Below are 11,913 nucleotides of genomic sequence, written 5' to 3'. Positions count from 1 at the left end.
GTCAAAGGAGGAGTGTTCTTGGGAACTGTACTTTGGTCCGTAGCTCCCTCGTTTTCGGTTTTTCCTGGCTGTCCTAAAATGAGCATCTCTGCTCTCTACCAAGCCCTTCTACCATGATATTCTGTGTGGAGCCTCCCACGGAACCCTGAAACCATGAGCCATGTAAATCTTCCCTCCGTAAACTGCTTTTCTCTAGGATTTTGTCGCAATGGAAATCTAACACCAGAGGGAAATCTGCCGGATTATGCACAAGATTTTTTCCTAAGACTAAAAGGAACAGCTTTCAGAGGCTCCTGACAATTCGTGATATCTCAATGCCACAAATCAAAGTTCACTGGAACTTGGACCAGAAAGAAAAAAAAAATGTTATAGAAAAATATATAGAACCAGATGAATGTACTTACACATCATGTTATTAACTCATGATCTTCTTCTAAGGTGATAATGGATTTGTGGAAAAAAAAAAAATTATTCTTGCACTTGGAAGAGGAAATAACATGCATGCACATGCATACACACACTCACACACACACACACACACACACACGCGCCCACTCATACATACCTGCACGCACACTCATATAGGAATAGACACAGAGAAACAGGTCATCAACAGATAGTTTTGCACCCTTCTTTCGGCTTTTCTGTGGGTTTGAATGGTTCAAAGCCACATATATTTGCACACATGTGGCACACGCTACAAGTTGTAAGACGAAATGAACCCTTACTTCCCAAGTTACTTTTGATCAATAACAACAATAAAAATCCCAACCAAGAAAAAAAAAATGCTCTCATTATAACCTTCAATTATTATACAGAAAGATTCCAGTCACTTTTTCTTGTCCTGTCCTTTCATTCTAATAAGGTCTACTTTCATTTCTGGCATCAACACATCCTTGGACATTATCTCCAACAGACATGGCCCTGCCTTAACCATACCAGAAACCAGACGTACCAAAGACCTGCAGCCTTTGGTGTTTTGTGAGACAACTACTTGAGGATGTGGACTCCTAACGCTTCCATAGAGATACCACAGCCTGACTAATGTCTCAAGAACACCTTTCAACAGTCAGTGTGTGAACCTTACATCATTGAAATAACAACTACACACAGCCTAAGCCAAACCTTAGTCTCAACAGTCTTGGGCTATTTAACAAGCTATGCTTACAGTCTTTGAACATACTCAGATCCAGCAAGCAGTTGCCCCGCTGCCTCCCGCCCTTCCCTCCCTCCCTTTCCTACCCAGTCCATACACTCACGTGTGGGGTTATATTTTCCAGTACCTCACCACCTTAACTTTGGCTGAGTGACCAAAAAGGAAAGGAAAGTTAAGAAAAATAGACACAACCCTTTTGTTTTGTTTTGTAGTTTATTTTTTGCCACCAAAAGTGAAATAGTTGACTCAAGAATCCAAGCAAGTTTTGTTTGAGTTGGACCCACTTCAAATGATGATAATAAGGAAAGCTACCAAAAGCTGGGACAAAAGCTACCACTTACAGGAACGTTAAGATATGAACTCGTGTTTGGTTAATGCTTTGCACAGGTTGTAGCATCAATATTTTCTGTCACTGTTTCTAGTGTGGTACTCGAATCCACATCACATTAACCACTGACAGAATATGTCCAAAGAAAACAGATAATGCTTTCTGTGGGAACCCTTAATCCCCTTCCAAGAGTACTTATTTTTCTTAGGCACTCATGGGAGCTGAGAGCTCCGACCCTTCTTTGCAGTTGTTTGTGCTGCTCCTTTCACACTGAACACACACTTGCCTTGGTTCCTTCACTGACTGTCAGAGGCAGATCCTGGGTGGGATGCAGCCTGCAGAGGAGATACAGGAGATGAAGATCTGGATTAGGTATACGGAGGTCTGGACCACCAAGTCCAACTTCAGGCAAACCTCATAACCTGTTAGACTCACAGATTGCACGTTTATGTTCTGGGCACATTAACCTAAACCCACAGAGCTCCTGTGTGGATGAGGAGGAGAAGAACCTTGCAAGTTACCAGTGTGTTTGTAACCTAGGCCTGCATTATTCCAGAGGAAAATATGTAATCCAAAGAGATGGTTTTGCGGTTTACATTTAAGAAAAGCTCAGCTAAAACGTAGTACCCAAAGTCTTCGTTCAAGCGTTTCATGAAGTTAATACAAAATGGGAAATTTTAATGCCAAAGAGAGTTGTTTGAACATTTTCCAGGAAAAATCAGTAAATATTTTAAATAGGGTAGCTCCTCGAATATGTATTTTTCACAATCAAAAGATATTCATATTCTTATGTCAAAGAATCTCACACACACATTCCTCTTGCCCGTTAGGTCAGTACTCAGTGGGGGGCCATAGGCTCTTCCCTTCACCCTGGGGAGGTGTATCTCCTGGCCGGGCCTATGGTCTGGAGTCAGGACGCAGATTGAATGGCCCCAGCTGCTCCACTAAGAAACAATCTGACTTTGGATAGTGACTTTACTTCCCTGGGCCTGTTGCTTTTACTGTCCAACAGTGATTTAAAAAAAAAAAAAATTATTTCTTTATGCACAGATAATTGTTTGTTTTGGTAAGAATTGACAAGCGTATCCAATCTGAAATAGCCCCCCCCTCCCAAAAGTCTATCCGGCCTCTAGAACTCCCAGAGAAAATGATCCAGAGTCTTCTTCAAAATATTTTAAGTCAGTGCTTCCCTGCAAAATTTAGTTTCTTTGTGCTTTTTTGGTTTTTTTGTTTTTAGCCTCTCAAAGGTGTTGCAAGCATACTTCCCAACACACCTACTACGCACAAATCTCAGAGTCTTAAAGTACAATTTCTTTAAACCAAAATCATGACACCTCTGTTCTCTGAAAGCGGAAGAAATGCTCATGACACAGAGATTTGTAATGTTAAGCAAAAGTCATCACAACCAGTAAAGACAACAAGGAATTGGGGACCTTGATTCCAGCCTCCTGAGGACCTTTGCCTGAAACCTCAAAAGAAAAACTTAACTAAGATGAAGAAATGCTATCTAAGACAGTTTGGTGGCCCTCACTCCCAGAAATAATTTTAAGTATGTACTCTTTTCTTTACAGTGTCAACTCCCAAGTGCTATGTCAAAACCTTTATCCAGAAAAGGGGTCTGTTGGGCTGTGTTTAGTGCGTGGCATTATCTCCGTGCAAGTCCGTGTCTATAGTCTCCAGAATATGATCTTGCTGATTTCCAAGGAACCGGTGGCTGTGTCATAGAGCTGTGCTGATACGACCTTCAGCATTGCTGCTATGTTCTTGAGGTCCCAATCGTCTCCATCCATTAAAGAGTAGTAGATAATTATCCTCCAGACACTTCCACCACAGTTGCTGAGCGTTGCAGACCAGCACTGGCTATCCAGACAAAGATGAAGGCCAGCATCGAGCAGTGACCCTAATTTCTAACCTTGGCGGTAAGGGCCAGAGATAGAACGTGTCGCAGGTTGAGCTCATGCACTCTGGGACAGCAAACAGAATATCAGTCGTTTCATCTTGTTTTTTGAAAAGTTTAGAAAACATGGGAACTTTTATGAGCATCACTATGGCATGATTTCCTTTCCTGAAGTGCCTTTATCTTTTTTTTTTTTTTTTTTCTGTTCTTGCCACACAAATCAGTAGTCATCACGCTGATTTCACTTCATGGTTGACTCCTTCCAATAACCACTTTGAATGGTGTTGAGACAGTAATAAATGTCTTATTGCATACTCTCATTCACATATTACACAAAGCCAGTGTTTCTAGCTTCTTTGAGTCTTATACCCAGATCTGAGCTTCTCTTCCCTCTTCCCACATTTCCTAGATTTTTTTTTTCATTATTTCAAGCCACTATTAAAAGAACCCTACTGGGGCTGGAGAGATGTCTTGTCAATTAAGAGCACTGGCTGCTCTTCTAGGGAACCCCAGTTCGATTCCCAGCCCCTTACATGGCAGCTCACAACTGTCTGTAATCCAGCCCCAAGGGATGTGACACCCTCACACAGACATACATGCAGGCAAAACACCAATGCGCATAAAATAAGAATAAATAAATAAATCATTAAAAGAACCTTAACTGCATTTGAATGGGTACAGTACTCATTTTTCTATTGCACACATGTTATAACACTCTTCAATTATGCTGAATGTTTTCTGTCTCTTATTGGCCTTAATATGACCAGTTTCCAGTCCCACATGATATTGAATCAAGTAACAAAACACATTAGCTTAAGTGGAGTTGGAAGAAAACCAAGAGGCAATCCTCACCATGTGCTGAATGAAGTCCCTCTCTGATCAAGAGTCAAAGCCAAAATACGATGAACTGCTGAATTTGCATCAGTGAACCTGGCTGTAATGCACTTAGAACAAACCTAATGGAAAAGGAGTGTCCCTGAACATTTTGATTCCATTTGCCTTTTAGTTCGGGCACAAATGAGCCTCCAACACTTTCTTTATTCCTCTCCAAATCCTCCCCCAGGTAATTCATAAAGCACTGAAAGTCATAGAAATATCATACCCTTCTGACTCTGATTAATTGTAAATTTTTGCATTGACAAACTCTACATGAAGTTGGGTGGGTAAGAAGGTAGGGAAGATCCTGGGAGAATTTGGTAGAAAAGGCATGATTATGGTCAAAATACATTGCATAAAATTCTCAAAGAATAACTAGAAATATCATTTAATAAAAAAAATAACAACAACATGAAAAAGGTGGCAGGAGTCAGGGTCACAGACATATGATACAAGTCTTTGACACAAATAAGTCAGTCTTAATTTCTGGGTAAGCCATTAGTTTGCCCTGAGCTTCAGTTTCATCATCTGTAAGATTCTCCTCTGCAAGTCCTTATTCGCTGGGCAAACCTACAGCACACTGAACACACATTTGCCTTGCAGACGCCTTGTATGTTGCATCATCTAACATGATAATGATGTCCAATGTCACGTATTTGTTTATCACTTCACCTTTCATATCATCTCCTTTGAGCCTGTAAATAACCCCATTCTGACCCACAGGTAAAGTGGGGCTAGCCCACCGGGGAGGGAGTGAACTTGGCCGTTGAACGAGTGAATGACTTTCCCAGCACCGGTATAGCTAACAAGTGGTAGATGAAAATGTCAGGTTTCTGATGCTCAACAGGAAATGGTCTCCACTGAAATACTCTGTAAAAATGAGAGTCCTACTCACGTCGCTGCCCTCTGGTTTTTGTAAGAGTATCTGGCATTCATACACAAGTCTCAGACAGGTTCTAGCATTTGCCCAGAACTTTAGGTCAGGCCTGGCTTTGCTTCCACTTTCCTTCCCACACACCGGGTAACCCTGGAGTGGTGATCTACCCATGGACTGAAAAGCTACAACTCTGAACTTCTCTTGGCTTCAGGGTGGAGAATTCCCTGGGAATACTGTGAAGGAAATGCCTGTGAAGTTCTTGAACTCATAGGAAAGGAAGAATTAAGGCCATAAAATTTATAAATAGTCTCCTACTAAAGTTTTTTTTCCAATGAAAAGTAAAGCTAACAGTCCTTCATTTCTCAGAGCCATTTTTCTTTTTCTCACATCTCTTGGTTGTCAGGGATACAATACGGTCACTAAGACCATAATTATCCTTCTTTCCTTGCTGTACTTCCTAATGATTCTGGGAGGTGCCTGGGGTGGGGGAGGAATGAGTAACAGCAGATCTGCTCATGCTGGTAGATATTCTACAGTACCCTGGGAACTGTTCAGACACTGAAAATTACAATGAGTCTTTTTTTTTTTTTAACTTCAAAGATTTTAAACAGGGATATTCTGTAGAATCTAAGCCCAAACTGATTTACTCCCTGGGACTTCACTGCTTCTTTCAGCCTATTTTGACCACATTCTTTCTACGTTCCTGTCTTCGGCCCTAAGTGGGGAAACTGATCAAACACATTCTGCACATTCCACCAAGCCCACAGAGTCAGTCTCCCATTTGCAGGACTAACCTCACAAATGCACAGACCATCTCCAGTTGCCCAGAAGAGAACAGTTTCCCTGACTAAAAGAGCACTCTCTTTCTCCAACTTCCCTGTGGCTTGCAGCTCTGCCCCTTCTAGTTCCTCTCACTACTTCTCTATCAGGTGAATTAGGGAGAACGTCCTCTGTCCTCCCGGTACTGCTTGATCTCCCTTTTCCCACCACCATGTCATCTTCATAATTAGTGCTACCAAGGTTGTTTACCTTCTCTGTCAAGATTCTGCTGGGAATGAGGTGCCAAGACCCAGCTATGGTTTTAGTGTGTGTGATGGTGGGGTTTCACTTCCTGTAACGTATATGTGAAGAGTCTGGCTGATGAAAATTCAGTAATGGTGCCAGTGAAGCAAGTGTTTGATCCTGGAGAAAGTCTTTAATACAAAGGCACTCATGTAGGGAAAAGAAACACACACACACACACACAAATGGGCAATAACACTGACATTTACACACACCACAAGAAAAGAAAATTCAGAGCTGATTTCAACATCCCTTCCTATAACTCATCAAAACAGGATGTAATATTCAGATGTCATCCTTCTTATATGTTGGGACAGAGAATAAATTTTCACATCAGACTGATGCAAATAAAGAAATGCCTTCCCGTTCTTTGCACTTGTAGAGTTGTTTTCCATTTCCTGTTCTCACAATACATTTCGCAAGTTAGTCTCCCCATTCCAGCTGAGACAATGAGATCAGGCCAATAAAATAAGTTCTTCAAGCATACAGGAGAAGATCTACGCCCCAAATAAGTTGGCACTGTACATCATAACCTATTATAAAAACCATATTTTTAACAACACTTTCTTCTGAAAAAAATTGCTTTTATTTGAAAGAGTTCAGACAAACATGTCTACAATGAGACTGACTGCTGTAACATAACTCTGAAAAACATATATTTTAGAACGTATATTATGCTATTTGCAATAATGGGGAAATTATATTATAATACTTCTTGCTCTCTATCAACTTACCCTGTAATTCTAATTGGATCAACACACTTGCAAGATCAAGATACATCTAATTATCTTTGAACTTTTTAACTTTGATGGGAACTCAAAATCATCAAACACTTAGTTAAATCCCCAATACAAGGAAATTACAAGTATGATTATTTCAGATGAAATTCATATCTACCCAAGGTACTAGATGCGTGTGTCTGAACTTTTTGTGTTGTTTTGTTTCTTTCCTTTAGATAATCATTAAATTTTTAAATTTCTACTTTGGCAATACTGCGGCGGTGGGAAAGTCCTCCATCTTTCCCAAGATCCTCTCTATCCTTTTCCGTTTTGTATGTGTGCAGGTGTGTGTGCATGTGTGTACAAGTACATGTGAAAGCATGCACATGTGAAAGAGGTCATACTCAAGTATCCTTCCTCAAGAGTTTTTGGAAACATGTCTCTCACTGGCTTGGAAGAATGACTGTCAAGGAGAATGACTGTCCACTGAGCCCCAGGGTTTTGACAGTCTTCACCTCCACAGCTCAAGAATTGCAAACACATGTCACCACACTCAGTGTTCCTAAAATGGATTCTGGGGATCAGATACAGGTCTTCAAACTGGAGCAGCAAGCGCTTTGCTGATTACACTACCTTCCCGGCCTCTGGTGTTTTTGTTTTTGTTTGTTTGTTTGTTTGTTTCTTCTCAATGTATCATTACCACAGTCAGAACTTTTGTTTAGATTTATTTGTATTTTTATATGTGTGAGTGGTTTGGCCATGCACATGTCTGGTGACTTCAGAAGTCAGAGAGAGTATCGGATTTACTGAAATTGGAATTAGAGGTGGCTGTGAGCCACCATCAGGGTGCTGGGAACCAAACCCAGATCATCTACAAGTGTAGCAAGTTCTCTTAAACATTAAGCCATCTCTCTATCTATACCCTGGAATCTGAACGTTTCTATCCAAGCCACCAAATCCTGCATACAAAGAAAGTCTCCTAAAGCTTGACATTGCATGGAGGGACACTTATCCAGAGTGTCAATTAAAGAGAATTGAGGTTTCAAGTAAGAACCAAGAGATTAAGCAAAAGCAATAATGTATGGCCACTGAAGGAGAGACTGTGGGGGAAAAGTCAGAAGGAAAGAAAAAGACAAGACCAAGAAGGCAAAGATACTAAGGTGGAAAGCATGAAACTGAGCAAGTCAGTTAAAGGGCAGAGAGTAGAGGCAAAAAAAAAAAAAAAAAAAAAAAAACATTGTAGTATCAGTAGAGCCAGGTGACTCAAAAGAACCACTGAGACAGACAGATAGATAGATAGATAGATAGATAGATAGATAGATAGATAGATAGATAAAAGAAAACTGGGAGTTCACACACTTCCAAACTTAAAAACATAATAATTGTGGCTGCTACTACTTAGTTTAGAAGACTTGTAAAATACAGATATATTGACTCCCTGGAAACCCAACAGCCAATTCAGTCCAGGAATTAGATTAGCAATCTTTAGTTTCCTTCCTGTACACCCACTTCCAATTCTCCAGTCTCACCAACTTTGTACAGGCCGCCTGCTGACACCTCTTTCCTCTCTGTCCCCATTCCCAATGACTATGCAGATGCTCTTGGTAGACCCACTTTCCTCCCTTTGGGGGGCCCTTTGAGCACCATCCTTTTCACTCTAACCCATCCCCATTCCTTCATGTCAGCTCCCAATACCTAGAAACACTTTCTACCCTGGACCCCTAGGGTCCCACTTGACAGGGTCTCTGAAGCACTCCTTACCACGAAAACCACACTCTCCTAAGATGCAGAAAGGACAACAGAAACTAAAGAACACAATACCCACCCAACAAAGACAAGATCAGATATCAACACCTAGAGTTACAATCATCCTAAATCCAGACGCATAGATGCCACTGTAAAAACAACCAGTAGCAGCAAGGATAATATGTCTCTATTAGAGTCAAGCAAGCTTACTGCATAAGGCCCTGAAAAAGCAATGTAGCTGAAGCATAAGACAAGGACTTCGAAAGACCTATAATAAATATGCTCAAAGACATAAAGAGGATATTACTAAATCCATTAATGAAATGTATGAAAACGGAAGCAAACAATGAAATGGAATGAAGAAAAAAGTTCAAGATTATGAAGGTGGAAATAAAATCACTGAATAAAACCAAACTGAGGCAAAACTGGAAATAAAAAAATGCAGAATCTCGAAAGACAAGCTTCACCAACAGAATATGAGAGATATATTAGAGAATATTGAGCACTGAATGCAAGATAGAACAAATGGATACTTCAGTCAAAGAAAATATAAAATATTTTAAAAATCCAGGCACAAAACATCCTGGGACTCTGGAAGACTATGAAAAGACCAAATCTACAAATAATGGAAATAGAAAATTAAGAAGAAATCCAGGTCAAAAGCACAGAAAATATTTCCTAGAGGAAAATTTACCAACCTAAAGAAAGGAGTCTCTAACAAGGTAGAAGAAGAATAAAGAACTCCAACTAGACTAAGCCAGAAAATAAATTCCCCATAATACATAATAATCAAAACACTAAATGTACGGAACAAAGTAAGAATATTAGTATCTCCAAAGGAAAAAAAATATCAAGTAACATATAAAATCAGACGTATTAGAATAAAAGCTGACTCTTCAATGGAGATTTTAAAAGCCATAAGAGCCTAAACAGAGGTGGTCTAAGAGACCATAGATGTCAACACAGACTACTACACCCAGAAAATTTTCAGTCAACACAGATGGAGAAAGATTCAAAATAAGAATAAAATTATCTATCTATAAATGTAGCCGTACAGAAGAATTTAGAAGGAAATTTTCAAAAAGAAGAGGCTAAGTACACAAAAAATAAAACATCTCAGACCAGCAAATTAAAAGGGGGAAGAAAACTCGTACCACCACAACACAACAAAGGGACCTAACAAACACTGCTCACTGATATCTCTCAACATCAATTACCCAATAAAAAAAACACAGACTAACAAAATGAATTAAAAAAAAAAAAAAGAAGGTCCATCTTTCCACTGAATCTATGGAGCACACCTTAATATCAAGGTTAGTAGAACCTCTGCACAGATGTAGCCTGTGGCAGCTCAGTCTACAAATGGGTTCCCTAGTAAGGAGAACAGGGACTGTCTCTAGCATGAAATCAGTGGCTGGCTCTTTGATCACCTCCCCCTGAGGGGGGGCGGGCAGCCTTACCAGGCCACAGAGGAAGATTATAAAGATAGTCCTGAAGAGACCTGATAGGCGACGGTCAGATGGAAGGGGAGGAGGTCCTCCCCTATCAGTGGACTGAGGTAGGGGCATGGAGGAGATGAGAGAGGGAAGGAGGGTGGGATTGGGAGGGGATGAAGTGGGAGCTACAGCTGGGATACAAAGTGAACAAACTGTAATAAATATAAATATATATATATATATAAAATTACCGAGATTAGACATCTCAGGGTAAAAAATTAGAAAAATATATTACAAGCAAATGAACCCAAAAAACAAACCAGTGTATCTGCCAAAGTATACTTCAAACCAAAATCAGCCAGAGAATGAATACTCATCATCAAATAAATAAATAAATAAGATACCAAGACGTTGTTGCAATTCTAATCAACTATTCACCAAACACAAAGGCACCTAAGTAAAACACTCCTACAAGTTAAAAAACATATTGTCCCTCACATAGTGATAGTGAGAAACTTCAACAACCCTCCCTCACCAATAGACAAGTCAACTAGACAAAATTAAAGAGAAATGCTGAAGCTAAATGATGTCATAAAACAAATGGACCAAACAGGTATGTACAGGATATTATACTCAAACATAAAGAATATACTTTCTTCTCAGCAACTCATGGAACTTCCTTCAAAATTGACCACATACTTGGATACAAGTAAAAAAAAAAAAAAGAAAGAAATAATCCCCTGTATCCTCTCTGACAACCATGGGTAAAAGCTGAATATCAACAACAAAAACAACAGAAAGCTTATAAACTCATGGAAATTGAACAACTCACTACTGAATAAAAAAAAAAAAAATGGGTCAAAATAAAAACCAAGGAAACAACTTTAAACATTTTGGAAATTGAATGAAAGTGAAAACACCACCTATGAAAACGTATAGGGCAGAATATAGGTGCCCCTAAGGGGCAAATGCATGGCGCTAGGCCCCTACTTCTGTAGGAGAAGTCTCGTATTAGTAACTTAATGGCACACCTGAGAGCCCTAGAAGTAAAAGGAGAAATCACACCCAACAGGAGAAGACATCAAGAAATAATCAGACTCAGGCTGATCTCAATAAAGCAGAAGCAAACAAAAAATAATAACACAGAGTCAAAGAAACGAAGACTTGGTTCTTTCAGAGAATCCATAAGACTGACAAACTCTTGGTCAAATTAATGAAATGACAGAGAGAAGATCCAAATTAACAAAACTATGAGTGAAAGGGGAAGACATAACAACAGACACCAAGGAAATCCAGAGAATCATAAGGACATGCTTAAAACAAAACAAAACAAAACAAAACTTATCTACCATATTGGATAATTTAAAAAAAAAAAAGAATAATTTTCTTGATATATAACAGCTACCAAATTTAAATCAAGATCAGATAAGCAATTTAAATAGACCTAAATCCCCAAGCAAATAGAAACAGTAATTAAGTCTGTCAACCAGAAAAAACCCAGGGCCAGACTGTTTTAGTGCAGAATTCTACCAGATTTTTAAATAAGAGTTAACTCAATACTCAAGTTATTCCACAAAATAGAAACAGAAGAAAGATGGCCTAATTCTTTTTATGTGGCCACAGTTACCCTGATACTCACACCACACAAAGACCCTACAAAGAAGGAAATTTTCAGACAAATTTCCCTTATGAACACAGATCAAAATTTCTCAATAAAATACTTGCAAATTGAATCAAAGAACATACCGAAATGATCATTCACCATGATCAAGAAGACCTCATCCCAGAAATGTAAGGATGGTTCAATATACAGAAA

The 11,913-nt window shown here is 39.4% G+C and overlaps 1 long non-coding RNA gene across 1 annotated transcript in view; it reads right to left on the bottom strand.

The window, feature by feature from the left end:
• Positions 1-1,479: 1,479 nt before the first annotated feature.
• The window catches only part of LOC132649458 (uncharacterized), a 29,604-nt gene continuing 19,170 nt past the window's right edge, over positions 1,480-11,913 (bottom strand). The window contains exon 3 of the long non-coding RNA XR_009587902.1: positions 1,480-1,819. This is a non-coding gene — a long non-coding RNA (uncharacterized LOC132649458). The remainder of the gene's footprint in view (positions 1,820-11,913) is intronic.

This window comes from Meriones unguiculatus, chromosome 20 (genome assembly GCF_030254825.1).
Source record: "Meriones unguiculatus strain TT.TT164.6M chromosome 20, Bangor_MerUng_6.1, whole genome shotgun sequence".
Taxonomy (NCBI): domain Eukaryota; kingdom Metazoa; phylum Chordata; class Mammalia; order Rodentia; family Muridae; genus Meriones; species Meriones unguiculatus.
This window is presented reverse-complemented; position numbering and strand designations above follow the sequence as displayed.